The sequence below is a fragment of the Hibiscus syriacus genome, unplaced genomic scaffold (assembly GCF_006381635.1).
Source record: "Hibiscus syriacus cultivar Baekdansim isolate YM2019G1 unplaced genomic scaffold, ASM638163v2 tig00110393_pilon, whole genome shotgun sequence".
In the NCBI taxonomy this organism is placed as follows: Eukaryota; Viridiplantae; Streptophyta; class Magnoliopsida; order Malvales; family Malvaceae; genus Hibiscus; species Hibiscus syriacus.
This window is the reverse complement of record NW_024062721.1, coordinates 553,281-570,521: the sequence shown is the minus strand read 5'-3', so window position 1 is coordinate 570,521 and position 17,241 is coordinate 553,281. Positions and strand designations below refer to the sequence as shown.

The 17,241-nt window shown below is 33.5% G+C and overlaps 1 pseudogene; it reads left to right on the top strand.

The window, feature by feature from the left end:
• The first annotated feature begins 1,127 nt into the window (after positions 1 to 1,127).
• LOC120123403 lies at positions 1,128 to 11,517 on the top strand (annotated as a pseudogene).
• Positions 11,518 to 17,241: the final 5,724 nt, after the last annotated feature.

The following is a 17,241-nucleotide window of genomic DNA, read 5'->3' as shown; positions in this document are numbered from 1 at the left end:
AAAAATTTACCGTCTATTAAACTCATAGATATACGAAGTGATAACGAGATAATATTTGTTCAAAATCTTTCTTAATTATTGACAGCATACACACACCCTGTATGCGTAATTATTCGAACTCAAATTAAATAATTTAAATTAAAGTTCTTTTATACGTGATAATTATAATAATAACATCAATCAAGTTCATATTCAATTGACATTTTTTTAAAAATTAATCATTTGAACTTATTTAAAGAAAATATATGATCATGTCATGATACGGGGATGTGTCTAATATTTTTACCCATAAAAAATAGCAAGTAATAATAGAATTGGTAAGGGGTTTAATTTTAAAAGTATGAACATTCAACATTGTCCAACCAGCTATGATTTCCCTTTGTTTGCTTGGGCATTACTTTTCCAAACTTTGGCTTGTATTGTAATACTAATATGCTATGCCTTCATTCAACGCATGCTTTTAAACTTTTCTAATAAATTAACCCCAACAAAACTATTACGATAAATGAATAAATATATGTCGACGCACCATCTTCAAAGTGTATAAAAGAATAGTAAGAAAATTGACAAAATGGGGTTCCACAATTTGTGTATCAAAATCCCATCCTTCTTACCATATATAGTAGTGGGATGAAATGATAAATCATATTATATTTTTAATAAAAATAAATTTAAATATTAAAATCAATACATAGGGTTTGTCAAAAAAATAATATTAGAGAAATAGGGTTTAATTTTAAATATAAATTGTAAAATTGATTTGAAGATAAAAAGTAAAGATTAAATGGTTGTTTAATCTCTGTTTTTTTATTGCGACATATATTATTTTAATATATTTTTATATTGAAAAAATCAAGTAACATGAAATGTGGTATGTGAACATAATATATATATTAAACTTGTAAAACTTAAAAAAAATTAAAATTTCTAAAAAAAATTAATTTGAAAAAAAATTCTTATAATTCTTTTTTTTTTTTTTTTGATATTTTAAAACTTATAATTCTAGAGGTGAAGCGCACAAGAGACAAGTTTCATATAAAATCAAACAAGCAAGGTTTCCCGTCCTTGACCGTGATCCTCTCAAACAACAAGTTTCATATAAAATCAAACAAGCAAGGTTTCCCGTCCTTGACCGTGATCCTCTCAAACAAACTCCCCCTTTTTTCTTCTCTTGAATATTCCGAACTCAAACAAATTCATTTCTGGGTCAATTGGTTTGATGATTTTTCCCCACAACTGCTGCACAGAGATGAATTTAAACAACAGGGCGAGTCGAAGCAAGTTCTTATAAATTGATCTGATTCCTATCACATATCAGCAAGTTTATAGAAACACGGAGGGAGACGCTGCTTTGTTTTTCCCAGGTAAGAACTATATCTTCTCGGCAATATCTATTTATTTATTTTTCTGCACTATGACTTCTGCTTGCTTTCGGAAATTTAAAAGTTATGAAGGAAATGATCGATACATGAATTCTTAGTTCTACTTTTAGATTGGATTCATCTCTGTGACGGAAACAGAGCCACTAAAATCTTAATTCTTAACCGTAAAATAACATACCCGTTGCACGAACACAAGAATGAGCCGGCAGATGATAACGACGCACCGGTATTAATTTTATATTCAATTATTCAATATACATGTATTTATTAAAGAGTAAATAACACATTTACTCACTGAATTTTATTTTATTTCCTATTTCATTCACTGTGTTCAACTTGTTCACTATACTTTATACATCATTTTTTATCACTTGACTGTTTTCTCATTAACAAAGTTTTTTCATGACTTATTTTAAAAATAAAACCTGTCACATCAAATTTATAATTTTTAAAAATAAAAATAAAATCATTGAATTCTATTATCAAACTCTATTTTCAATGAGTAAGCATATAATTTACTCTTTATTAAATGGTTGGACATAAGGTTAATTCACATGTTTAGTTATCCAATTCGATTAGTGTAATTACGTGTCTTCATCATGCACCATGTGCATTTGTCTTTTTCATCGACAAAATTTGTATAATTTTCTTTTTATAAATTTTTATCTTTTTTTTAACATGTGAGTGTGTTATTGTCACGTAAGCAAAGGACACGTTTTATAAGGTGAACTTTCAAAGACTATTTTCATTTAACATGCCTTTGTCATACATGACAACATAGAATGCTAATTAAATATAAAATATCTTAAATGAGTGTTAGAATAAGAAATTATTTCATATTTCATTGAACTTTATCGATTGATTATTTATATAATTTCGCTTTTTAATTTTGTCAATTATAACATTGAGTAATAGTTGTTGTTGTGACATGACACACTAAAACAATATCGTCTTGACGACGACTATTGATGTTTAAAATGACGTCATTTTAGACATTGAACTTTGGTATGTATCAATTTTATCACTAAACTTTTAACATATTACTTTTTTGGTACTATATTTTTCGACCGTCTTCGTCAATCAATCAACGTCCATCACCAATCATATTTCACAGTCAGATCAGCACTAAAATATTCGCATCTCACTCTTCTTTTTTTCTCATAGAATTAGTTTTTCACGAAACTCACCTAATATCGATATTGTTTTGGTGTGACAAACCATGTCAGCAACCATTAGTCATGTCATCGTTCTGTTAGTGACTCAACGACATATTCACATAATTTAATGTAAAACTAAAATCCAATGCTATAATTGATAAAATTATAAGTTCAATGTTATAAACAAATTAACGAGCAAAGTTAAGTGATATTGGGTGTAATTTACCCTTATTTTTTTAATTTTTTTGGATAATCAATCTATTCATCCAAAGAGAGCAGAAAGCTGCTACAAGTTACAATTACAACCAATTACATGAGTTCCCAATCAATGCAAAGTTGTCTATTTACATTATCCACTCTATTCATATCGCGCCTATACAATTTTGTTCTAACCACTCCTTTTATAATATCTACAATTGCATCAGGCGAACGCGACAAACCCCTAAAAATACGATGGTTGCGTTCTTCCCATGTAAAATAAACGAATCCAGTCCATGCTAGTTTAAGAATGTGAGCCAACAAGGACTTACCTTTCCAATTGCAAGCCATCTAGGCAAGCAAGCCCTCCCAGTTATATCCCTGCTGTTGCAACCTACAAGCATGCAAAATGGAACCCCAAACTGCTTTCAAATAAGAGCATTCTAAGAACAGGTGATTCCTTGATTCCAGTCCAGCACCACAAAGTCTGCAACCAAGGTCTGTCACGCCAAACCTAACCAATCTGTCTTTGGTAGGCAACCTATCAAGGATTGTCATCCAAGTGATCAGAGAGTATTTAGGGACATGAGTAGGGAACCAGATTAGTCGATGCCATATCACCTTGTCCTTTCTTTCCTGATTTTGTCCCAAATCCAGCCACCATTAACCTGTGCCCAGTTTACAGAAGCAGGAAACATAACTCTGGCCTCCGCGCATAGCTTGATCAACTTCTTTAATATCCAGCTGAAATGGGGTTTATTCCCAACACTCCAATAATCCTCCTGCTTGAAACAATAGGTTTTGATCCATGCTATCAACAAGGATCCCTCATTAGCAAGAATGTTCTTAACAAGCAAAAAAACAACAGGTCTTGTTCCAAACAACCAACCTTCTAAGCCCTAAACCTCCCTCAGATCTAAGGGAGCAGACTTGGTTCCAACTAACCCTGGCTCCTCTGGCTGAAGTATCATTACCTTTCCAGAAAAAACGCATACAAAGCCTTTCAATGTCTAGCATCACTCCTTTTGGCAAAACAAGCTGCCTGCTCCAGTAGCTGAAAATGCTAAATAGAATTGTTTTTATGAGCTGCAGCCTCCCACCAAAACTTAGTTTCTTGCTTGACCACTGCCTCAGCTTGTCCCTAACCCTTACCAAAAGGGCAGTATAATCCTTCCCCGAGAGCTTACGGGTCACAAGGGGCACCCCTAAGTATCTAACAGGGAGTACACCAATTCGAAAGCCAGATACTCTCTTCATCTGTTCTAAGACTTCATTATTCACCCCACAAGCATAAATCTCTGTCTTGGAAGCATTTAACTTTAATCCAGACAACTCATAAAATTTGTCTAGGACACTTACAACTCCCAGCACTGAGTCCATAGAACCAGAACAGAAAAGCAATAAGTCATCAGCAAAGCATAGGTGCGTAAGAGAAATTCTTTTGCACCTAGGATGGTATTTGAAGATCCCATTTCTAGCTGCAGCATCAAGCAAGCATGATAACACATTCATAACCATGACAAAAAGGTAAGGAGATAGAGGATCTCCTTGCCTAACACCCCTTGCACCTCTGAAATAACCCACTAGACTACCATTCAAAGCTATTGAATAGCTAGGAGATGTTACACAAGCCTTGATTCAATCACAAAACCTAGCAGGAAGACCCATAGCTACAAGAACATTAAGCATGAAGTCCCAATTGATTGAGTCAAAAGATTTCTGCAGATCAATCTTAATTGCACATCTAGGGGAAAGATTCTTCCTAAAATACCCTTTAACAATCTCTTGGGCTAAAAGGGTGTTATTAGTAATGCTTCTACCCTTTACAAAAGCTGACTGACTAGCTGAGATCATGCAAGAAATGGGTATAAACTCACTTGTCATGCAAGCATTCAAAGTTTTTGGCACTAGGACAATTGTAGTGGCATTAAAAGCTTGTAATAAGCAAGAAGTATTAAAAGAAATACCTCACAACACTTATAAAGTCCTTGCTAACTATCCCCCAAGCAGTCCTGAAGAACCAAGATGTATATCCATCAGGCCCTGGACTTTTGTCTTTCCCCTGCCTGAACAAGGCTTCTTTAATTTCCAAATCTGAAACCTCGTCAATCAGGACTTTATTAATTGAGTTATAACTGGGTAAAAAAGTCGTAAAAATAAAAGGACTTTATTAAGAGCCTTTTTTACCATTTCTTTTTACGGTTAAACGACACGAGGAAATTGAGTTACTGGCAACCACCCAACCACTCATCATCTATAAATCCTTTTAGTCCAATCCATTTAGTGAATTGAAATTCAGTGTACCCTGGAGTTCTTTCAAAAATGATGAATCATGACTAAATTATGATTTATGACATTTGAAGTTTAGTCTTTTAAATAATATATTTTACATAGGTTCATGTTTTTAGTACTTAACTTATCACTCTTCATTATCATGTCATATTAATATTATTTTTATAATCCTATTTTAAAATATTGTATATTTATAAAAAAAACGTGTTTGAAATATTAATAATAAATTTATATAAATATTGACATGTTATATTAATAAATCATTTTAATCGTGCTACGTTTTCACTGGAGGGCTGGATCCTTGAGTGTTTAGTAAAAGATTTCTTCTAGTGCACTTAAAGAGGATAATCTAAGAACGAGACGGCACACCAAGAAATAATAACTAAAACACGTTACAAAGCAAGACATGAGTATAATTTATATTCATTTTGTTAAGTTATGCTATAATCAGGCAAAGCCTTTAGCAACAGAACCGGTGATATGGATAATGGAGTCAAAGAAACGCTTGAGCACGACGACTTCACTAGCAACTCTGCTTTGCCTGAGGTGAGTTGGCCAAATCATTTATTTTATCCATAGAATTCCATATTCGTATTTCATGCTTCCTTTAAAACTGACCATATTTGCAACTTACTAGGTCAATCCAGGGAAACCTGCCTCGCTCACATGGCAACGCCAATTGAACAGCATCGGAAAACCCCCTGCTGGTTTTGGCCTAAGTTTTAAAGAGATAATGTTTCTGGTATGTCTGTAGCTTCCTAAAGATTATATGCAATACTTCCACCAAAAGTATTGTGTACTTGATGTTTTAAGCTGATAGCTAGTCTTTCAGGTAAAACTTATCTTTCTTGATGTATAGATACTAATAAGAATACCTCACCTGGCTATTTGAATTTTCTGGAAGGCACCTATTGGTTTTCGGCTGTGGCGTTACACAAGAGAAGAAGAAGCAATAGGAAGAGTAATAAATCTGTCATTTTGATGTCCGTCATTTTCTGATCTTTAAAGGCTTTCACCACAATGTTTATCCTTTCATTTTCAGAGATCGATCTTTGATATTTTCAGAAAGCACATTATTACTAGTGATCATGGCGTCCCTTTAGGTGGTATAGGGTATGTTTTCACTTCTATTATTGATTAAGTAAGCCTATGAATATATCTTTCTAAACTTTATGATAGATTAGGTTCCTTCAGTGTTATTGCTAGACAAAACTGGATGAAATACCTTAGCTCTTGCAGAATCATGTAAAATATATCTTATATTTTAAAGCATCAATTTTAGGGCGGGAAGCATTGGAAGAGGTTACAGAGGGGAGTTTCAACGGTTCAAATTGTTTCCAACAATCTGTGAAGAGGGTCCGATCCTGGCAAATCAGTTCTCTGTAAGTTTTTATTCTCTTAGTTTAAAGCCACTGCTGGCCTAACACTAGCTCTGATATGCTTAGGGGTAAAAAATATGATATGTATACACACACGTTTGATAATTGATATCTCCCTTGATTTAACTAAAAACTCCTCTACCAAATCTTTCTCATCAAGGCATTTGTATCACGTCCAAATGGAAAAACGTATTCAACTGTATTATGTGCAAGAAGTCCAGAGGTTACCAAGTAAGCCAGCTATAGTCGATAACTTTAATTCTTTTGATAACAAGAATGAGTTTGTTTGATATACAAGTAATTGATATAACAAGCAAAACAATTTTCAGAGAAAGTACAGGTTCGGGCATTGAATCTTGGGATTGGAATTTGAAAGGGGAGAAGTGTACATACCATGGTTTATTTCCAAGGTCATGGGCTGTTTATGAAGGTATAGCATCAAACACTGTGGATCAGGGATTTGAAGAATCATTGCAGACTTGATTCGAAACACGTTGATGACCGAACGTCACATTGCAACAGCTATTTCATTCTCTGCTACAGATAGTTCTGTTTTGTCATACGAGTAGTGTAAAATCTTATATGGGTTCTTCTTGCTAAGCAGGTGAACCTGACCCAGAGCTTAGAATCAGTTGTCGTCAGATTTCACCATTTATTCCCCACAACTACAAAGAGAGCAGTTTGCCTGTAGCAGTGTTCACATTCACGGTAGGATTAGAAAATGCTGGCTTAGGGACCTTCATGATCACTAGCTTTTAATTATTCTAGTTCTTACTGAATTGCTTTATGCATACTTCAGCTTACTAATACTGGAAGAACCTCAGCTGATGTGACCTTGCTTTTTACATGGGCTGTAAGTTAAAATCTTACTTCCAATTGTTTTGTTCCATTTTGTTTTGTAATTAACAATTTTAAGCATATTTTTATGAAATTTTTTTCCAGAACTCAGTAGGAGGAATCTCTGGATTTTCTGGTGGTCACTTAAACTCAAAGTTGAAGTAAGATTGTAACAAGTAGTCTTTAATGTAATTATATACTAATTTGTTTTAACTATTCTTCTACTTGTACTAATTCATTCTTTCACTGAACAAAATAATTTTATTCCATTCACAATGTACTTTTGCCAACAGAATGGAAGATGGAGTTCGTGGAATACTTCTACACCACAAGTAAGTTATTTCCTTGCTCGAACTTAATAAAAAAGAGAAAAGAATAACCTCAATTATCATATTGAAGTTTCAAGAAATAACCTATTGAGTGGCCTCAGTGGTAAAAAGAATGTTGTTCTCCCTAGGAGATTTGGATTCAAGCAGCTGCATCTGCAGGGTGTATGTAATCACCCCAACTATTCAAAAGAAAAAAGATCATCGCTAATATGAAGTATATATTTCACAGAACAGCCAATGGACAGCCTCCACTCACTTTTGCCATTGCTGCAAAAGAAACTAATGAAGTCCGTGTATCGGAGTGCCCTTGCTTCATCATATCTGGAAATTCCGGAGGAATCAGTGCCCAAGATATGTGGCATGAAATTAAAAAGGTTGGTGATGTTCTTCATCTTTTATCTGCAATTTTTTTTGTAGTTGTCAATTTTCGGGTGATTTAGTTTAGTACATTTTCCCTTCATTTGTAAGTTATGCTTTGACTGTTACAGTAGCACACATGCATAAACACTTCTAACTATTCCTTTAATTCATTGTTACAGAATGGATCGTTTGACAACCTTGGTTATGAAGATTGTTCACCTTCAAAACCAGGATCATCCATAGGAGCAGCTGTAGCAGCCTCCTTGACTGTTCCTCCTGGTTCCGTCCGCAGAGTCACATTCTCCCTTGCATGGGACAGTCCAGAAGTCAGATTTGGTGACAAGACATACTACAAGTTAGTTTCATTGGTCCCTCTCCCTTTAAGTTCTTACATCTAATTTTTGACTAAGAATTAATCAATTATCTCTCCAATAACAGACGCTATTCAAGATATTATGGCACTTTAGGTGATGCAGCTGCAAAGATTGCAAATGATGCTATTTATGGTATGTTTACATTATCTAAGAACGACTAAAATTATTCTGAATCTCTTTCCTTTACACGGTTTCGGTTGTCGGTGTTCTATAAAGGTACCATTTTAATAATACTAAATTTGTTTAATTTGGTACCATATGGTGACAGACTTCCATATTAAGAACAGCAACACTAGTATAAGAATGAAATAGCTATGGAAATAGTTTTCTTTGGAACATATCATTGGGTGAAAGAATAAAAATGCTCACTTGTGAATATTTTTACTTTGATTTGAACCTAGATCATTCGACCTGGGAATCCCAGATAGAATCATGGCAAAGACCAATTCTTGAAGACAAAAGGCTTCCTGACTGGTAAGATTAAATGAATTTTCTGTTCTGAGAATATGTGGTCCAATTTGTTGAACAAGTTTTAAATGCAAGAAAAAAAAAATTCTCAGGTACCCTGTCACTCTCTTTCAATGAGCTCTACTACCTTAATGCAGGGGGAACAATATGGACAGGTATTAATGGAGTTTAATAAATATATTAGCTTCAATGTAGTTCCACTTGATTATTGAAGGTTTTACTTTCTTAAGATGGATCACCTCCGACGAGAAGTTTAGCATCCCTGGGAGAGAGAAAGTTTTGTCTGGACAAGTCCGGATCACGTCTCGATGAAGTAACTAGCACCGAAAATAATAATGATATAGCTATTGGAATCCTAGAAAGGATGGCATCTACACTTGAGAAGGCACATATTCCTTTGACATCAAATGCAGCTTTCGGAACCCAGTTGCTTCAAGATGGAGAAGAAAACATTGGTCAGTTCCTCTATCTTGAAGGGAGCGAGTACCTCATGTTCAACACTTATGATGTCCATTTCTACTCATCTTTTGCACTGCTCATGCTATTCCCAAAGCTTGAACTGAGTATCCAGAGAGACTTTGCGGCAGCAGTTATGATGCACGATCCAAGCAAAATGGAAATTATGAGTGATGGGAAGTGGGTTCCGAGAAAGATTCTTGGTGCCGTTCCACATGATCTTGGCCTTAATGACCCTTGGTTCGAAGTAAATTCTTATAATCTATTTAATACAGATAACTGGAAAGATTTGAATCCCAAGTTTGTTCTCCAAGTACATAGAGATATTGTTGCTACAGGAGACAAAAGTTTTGCACAGGCCGTTTGGCCTTCAGTGTATACTGCAATGGCTTTTATGGATCAGTTTGATAAAAGATGGAGACGGGATGATCGAGAATGAAGGGTTCCCTGATCAAACTTACGATGCATGGCCTGTTGATGGTGTGAGTGCGTACACTGGGGGACTATGGGTGGCAGCCCTCCAAGCTGCTTCATCTATTGCTCATCTAGTAGGTGATAATGCATCATCTGCCTACTTTCATACAAAGTATCAAAAGGCAAAATCTGTGTATGGCACATTGTGGAATGGATCCTACTTCAACTATGACAACACTGCAAACAGTTCCAGCAAGTGTATTCTAGCTGATCAATTGGCTGGACAATGGTTAGCGCACAGCCTACTTCTCCACCTCTCAACTTGCATTAAAATACTGCATAAACTGAAAAAGAATTTGACACACCCTAGTCATTGGTTCTTTTTTCTTTAACATTATTTATATTTTTATCTTGCATTTCCAGAACTTTCCACTTCTTTAGTTGATCATGTTACCCTTATTATTTGAACTATAAGTACCACCATGCTACCTATTTTACATAAGGTCTCTATCTGTTTATGCCATGCAAATGTGGACTAAATTGGGTGATGATATAGGTATGCTGGAGCAAGTGGTCTCCTGCCAATTGCAGATGATGACAAAGTGAGATGTGCACTTCAAAAGATTTATGATTTCAATGTCATGAAGGTGAAAGGAGGAATGCGTGGGGCGGTAAATGGGATGCTTCCAGAAGGAAAAATTGATTTGACAGGTATGCAGTCAAGGGAAATTTGGGCCGGAGTTACATATGCTCTTGCAGCTACCATGATTCAGGAGGGAATGGTTGAAACGGCATTTAAAACAGCAGCTGGTGCCTATGAAGCTGCTTGGTCACAGGGGGGTCTCGGGTAACTTTCTTTTCTTTCGAGCTCCGTATATTTAGCAAGTGTACTTAAAAAAGAAAAGAAAAGGGAAATGCTAAAAAATTATGAAGCTTGCCTTTACCTTCATGTTTGTAGAATGTGACAGCTTGTTGATATAATAGGAAAGTTTCAAGAATGGTTCAGGTTTAGGGTTTTCTTTTTGCGAGAAATAATTGACCCATATCTATATCCTGACATTTCATTTCTCAGAACCAAAGCATCTATGTTATATGTCTTTGTAGTAAATATAGTGTGCAGCATGACCAACCAAAGATGGTTATGTCGAAGAAAATTGTTCCTTAATAAATCAATTGTATGAACAGGAGTGCGTCGCTTTTTTTTCGAGTCGAGTTTATGGAATTACGATTCAAGTGAAGTTGAGTTGAGTTTTTTAACATCGAATAAAAAAATTCTGACTGTTTTTTAGTTGAATTTTGCTCAACCCTGGATATGAGTGAGATAGATTCGCATGTCCAACATGGGTTCATTCAATTTCCCAGTTTTTTCTTTATGTATTTTGAGGAACCATGATAGATTGTATATATCATCATACCCACATTGGACACGGATAATTGGAAAGGTTACCTAGAGAAAAAAAAGGCCGGTTGCGGTCTTCCTATACTAGGATGGACGAGTATCTCCCCCATAGGAAGTTAGATTTATTTAATGATTTCGGTTGTGCTTTGTTTTTACAGTTACTCTTTCCAGACCCCAGAAGGGTGGAATACAGACGACGAATACAGATCCCTGTGTTACATGCGACCTTTAGCAATATGGGCAATGCAATGGGCACTTGCAAAGCCAAAACTCTTCACAGAGGAGATGAAACATCCATCTGGAGGGATTGATGACACTGAATGCCATAAGCAACATTTAGGATTTTCAAAAGTGGCTCACCTCTTAAAGCTGCCTAAGGAGGAAACTTCTAAAAGCTTCCTACAATCCCTTGTTCACTTCATTTGCAGAAGAGTTCCAATTTGATTTACTCACACACAAACACTATTAATAGGTTGGATGTTCAACTGCCAAAGAATATTCCTTTATTTGAGCTTTTCGTTCTTAGGAATGTTGGATTTGTATATTCCATTATTGGTTTTTCTATCTTCCTTTACAAGACTTCAACTATAGAAAGTCTATAGATCAAAATATGCATTGATTGGTTCGTAAATGGCAGGACTAGATAGACAAGTAGGTTCGAGCTTCGTAAAAAAGCATAGCTAAATTCAAACATTTCACCCAATAGAACACAATATGAGAAGCAATGAATTTATTCAAGAAAAAAATGAAACAATCGAATTTAGAATGCTGACCTTGAAGGTCTACTTTATTATATCCTCATTCTGAGAAACAATCTCTAGTGACTGCAAAATGGAATAGTTAAAAGCAAAAGTGTCGAAACTGATTTAAGCCGTAGATTCCTTCAAATATGCAATGAGACCGGCACGTTCCTGTGGCTTCTTCAATCCAGGGAAAACCATTTTCGTTCCAGGGATGTACTGCACACAAAACCTTACACTTGTGAGTAAATAGATGAGCTGGTGATTCCCAACATGATAATAATCATACACGAATGTACTGAAATCTACTATATAACAATTATTAACATTACATGATTTATATGCAATATATAAACATGTTAAACAGGATTATGTTTTGAAAAATAACACCAACACTACATCAATACATCGATTACTGGTTCATTTCCGGTACAAAAGTAACACACAGATTACAATGTTACTTTCTGGGAAGAATAGTAAGAGATTTGATAATAACAAACAGCCAAATCGGATACAACAAAAACTATTATCCAAATAAATCCAAAAGAAATGATTTGAATGCATCTGATTCTAACATAAAAATTCAATTTCACAGATATACAGAAACGAGTATGGAACATGATTCTCCAACTTTTTAAAATTCAAGTATACCAATATCAAATCCCCACTTCACTAAATCATAAGAAAATGGGAAAATCCAGCTAATGATTATTAATTTTCTTTCTACTGTCAATATCAGTAAAGCAAAAAGCAAGGCCCAAATCACACTGTCCAACCATAAGATTGCGAAACAAAGAGCGGAGAGTATATATCACCAATAAAAATTAGGCAGTTCTTTAGAAAATAAATAAGAAAATGATATTTCGAAACAAGTGAATTACCTTCTTAGGGTTGAGAAGGTAATCATACAGAGTTTCTCCTCCCAATCACAGCCATGTTCTTATTAGCAGCGGAGTAGGAATAACCTGGAGTGGTACCCGATTGCCTTCCAAACAGGCCGTTAAGATTAGGTCCTGCAACACATTTTTGTAATCGAGTCAAAATAAAATTTGGAGCGCATCAAAATCAGATTACATCGATTCCGAAATGAATTAAAGTAGTGCCTTATAGTTTAGGGACCATTTGTGTACTTTACCCAAATTATATAAGTTTTGGAGACCATGCATCTCTATGTTAATTTTTTAACGATTGGTGACCATTTAGAATAAAATCATAATATCAGTGACCAATTTACCAAAACAAGTTTGGTGACCAAAATAAAACTCAATAATAGTCGGGTAAGCAAACATGTTTATTTTATTCTATCTGTTCAACCCCAATTCCATCAGCCATAGCAATGCTTCTGGCCACGCTCTACAAATGTATGTCACGTACCAGTAAGGAGACCTTCACCGGAAAGGATAAATGAAAAAAAAAGGAAATTTGCAAATCGGTTCACCTGGGAAGATTTCAAAAATTAACGTAGAACTTGTTTTTGGTTTAGTTCTCGAATGATCTGAATTTGAACTTGGGTTGGCTAGCTAACAGCAGATGATACCGGCTTTGTTACTTGAGCGCTCGGAATTTGCACTGGCGACTCGATTTCTTGATTGGTTCTGTTTAAACATGGACTGGCTTCACTTGAGCGCTCGGAATTTGCACTGGCGACTCGATTTCTTGATTGGTTCTGTTTAAACATGGACTGGCTTCAGTTTTCTAGTGCTAAAGCCAGAAGAAGATGAAACCAGCCTTGTTACTTGAGCAGTGAGAATTTTCACCGGTTCTGTAAATGGTTTTGCTTCAGTTTTTCTAATGCTAGAACTAGAAGATAACACCAGGCTATCACTTTTCGATAGTCCAGACAATCTTGGTAAGCTAGTGTGTGGATTAGTTGTTTGTTTGCTAATACTTCTTACAGCATTTGGGGTATTTTCTTTGATTGAATCGTACCTTGACACTAGCTTAACCATTCTTCAGGCCAATATTTGGGACTCTTTCGCCACGGTACACTAAGCTAAAGTTACGAGAGGGTTTGGCCTATGCGATTGTTTGTTTGTTTTTTTGTTGAGACACATTAAATGTAGGATGAACCAAGTAAAATTGACCCAATATGGTAAAAATTTTGGTTAATTAGGTTATTTCCAAAATTAAATTGAGATATACGGAAAATGTCACAAGACATGAGAAATTTATCACATTCATATAATGAGTTTGTTCATATAATATTCTTTTATTTAAATTCTTCATGCTTACGTGATAAATTCAAAAAAAAATTAATTTTTATTAGAATTTATCACGTTAGAGTGACAAGTTTCAATAAAAAATATATTTTACTATAACTCGTCATATCCACGTGACAAATTTCAAATCACTATAACAAATACTACATATCCCAAATTAATTTTAAAAATGACTTAATGAGTCAATTTTTCTACTCACCTAACCTAATGGCCGATTTTGCTGATGATATATAGGACCCTAATCCAATTGCATCATGTAAGCCACCTTAGTTTCTCTAGACTAAAATGAACCAAAAGTCATTTGAGGCAAGTTTCTAGTGTCACCTATGTCAGATACTTCTTGTTCTATTAAAATTGTTCTTTTTGTGTTTTAAAATTGTATCCTTTAGGTTGTTTATTAAAAAAAAATTAATAACTTTTATTAGGTATATTTCTCTTTTTATCCTTTCTTTAGTTTCCTAATAAAATAAAATTTAATTTTTTTAGGACAAAATTATCATTTTACTTTTTTACAATATATCTCTTATCCAAACTTTTTCCTCCTAAAATTATATGAAAAATTAACAACGAACAATAAAATAAGACGGATGAAGTAATAAATTTTTAAAATTTAAAAGATACAAACTTAGAAAATTTTATTGAACTAAAATTAATTATCAATACAAAATCAACAAAATATCTCAAACGTACGATATTTTGAAAAATTTTAAGCGATTGTTGTGGGAAATGATCACGTGCGGTACCTTAATATACGGTTAAAAAAAAGCGTTACGATTTTATTATTATTTAAATAATAAAACCGGTAAAAAATTATCAGAAACATTATTATTTCTATCGGTTTTGTTATTATTGGGCATTTTACTGGGTTTCTTAACAAAACCGGTAAAGCGCTACCGGTTTTGTTATTTTTTTACCGGTTTTGTTATTGTTGGACATTTTACCGGAAATGTTAAAAAATATTGATGTTTTAGGTAGAAATAATAATGTTTTAGGTAATTTTATACCGGTTTTATTATGTAAATAATAATAAAATTGGTACCGCTTTTTTTTAATCGTATATTAAAGGTGTCGTACTGTAAAACTTCTCGATTATTGTCTATAAAATATTTTTCATAGAAGATACCCAAAATTTAAGAGTCGATTTTAACATGTACAACAAATTGAAGAAAACACACTTATATGTTTGTAGAACATGGATTTTAAATTCATTAGGAGTAATCTTATTTCTTCACCTAAATTATCCATTTTTCATATTAAAATTAGATTTAGAATTTATAAAAAATAATAAGAATTTTGTGATTATATACTACAATTTGAGGGATGAGTCTACAAAGTACGTCGCACGTTGAAACGAATCACTAAAACGACGTACCAAAACGTATCACTAGTTAAGTTGTTTTTATTACGTAAATATTAAAAGGATAAATTATATGTTTAGTACTTACACTATCATTTTTATTTTATTTTAATATCTAAACTTTATTTTTTTCAAAACCATCAACGAAAATATGATGTGACATGACATGTCAATTTTTTTATAAAAAAATTAATCTCCACATCATTTTTTATTTCTCCGTAAGTATTCTTAAATTACTTTTATTCAACCAAGTCAATGATGACATGTGTCACCAGTTATGATGATAAAATAAAATAAATTATTATTGATCTTAGCATAAATTGAACCAAAACTCTTACATGAAAGTAAAACACTCAACCATGAATTAAGCTAGTAATTTCTATTAATTTTATCATATTTTGTATTTAACTTAAGTAATAATACCAACACAAAATCAATATTTTCCGAATTATTATAAAATTAGAATATGTGACACTTTAAATTAATGATTGAAAGTTTAATCATTCAACTATAATGTGGATCTATTTTATTATATCCAACTTAATACTTGTATCTTTATTAAATTAAAGAATAATTTTTCACTTTATTTGAAAATAAAAAATAATTAAGTAATTACTTTTATGTATTTATAAAATTTATATTAAATTATTTTAAAAAGTTTATTTATAATATTATGAAAATATTTTAAAATATTTATTTATTTTTTAAAACCATATTATTTATTTATTTGAAATAATATTATTTTTAAATTATCTATCTTTAAATAATATTCTACGAAACCAAAGTAATAGTTTGATAGCAAACGTATAATTTACCTTAAATTTAAATTATTTAAAATTAAATAGATAATTTAAAAATAATATTAATTCAAATAAATAGTTAATTAGATTTTTAAAAAAATAAAATATTTTTATAATATTATAAATATACCTTGTAACACTCTAAACCAGTACGACACACACTCGACCAATCAGAATGCCACACGGAACCACCGGAATGGCTAACCAACATTTTTTCTTTTAAAATGACCATTTGTAACCACTCATGCTAAAATAAATCAATTACAATTTAAATAAAATAGTTTACATTAGGAGCTATCAAAAATGATGTTTAAATCATACATACCATAGTATAAAATGAGTTACGACTCATACAAAAATATACAATTCGGGGTTCATAAATATACATGTCTTCTAAAGATAAACTCAAGACGTACTCTGCACTAGCTAGGTTTGGATCGATGCTGACAAAAAGTCCTTGGATTGCTCCTCGACTAACATGCATAAGGAAACAAATTACAAACGTTGAGCTAACTAGCCCAGTGTCACACTAACAACTAAGTCATACAAAAAGTGTTAATGACATGCTCAAGCTATCAAGTCTACTGCTATCTGTTATATTAGCCCACTACTTGAGTGGTGGACCTTGCACTCAAGTTAGCCTACTTTAAAAATGTTTTAGTGAGTATTCTCGAATACTCACTCTCTACGCTATGGTAGACATCAAGGTGCGGCTGAGGGTTCTGTATCTCGGGGCTCACACACCCCTCTAGTCTACCTTGGATATGGCCCCCCCAGAATTCTCTACATCGAAAACCATACCCTTGACTAACCCACTCTTTCTTCTAAAGAGTGTTAAGGCCTCGACAAACATAGTAAGTCATAAAGGTCTCGACAAACATAGTTAGTCATAAGGGCCTCGACCCTACCTAAGAATATCCAGACTGAATCTATACTGTTAACTCTGCTAGCTTTTCTAAAAGAACTCAGGTGTCCTGGTCGTTTTCCCGAGTATTCAAACAAGGCTAGTTTTATGTCATCCTAATAAATCTTGTTTCTAAGTGTAATTAATCTCATTCATATTCTTACTTGCAGTCTTAT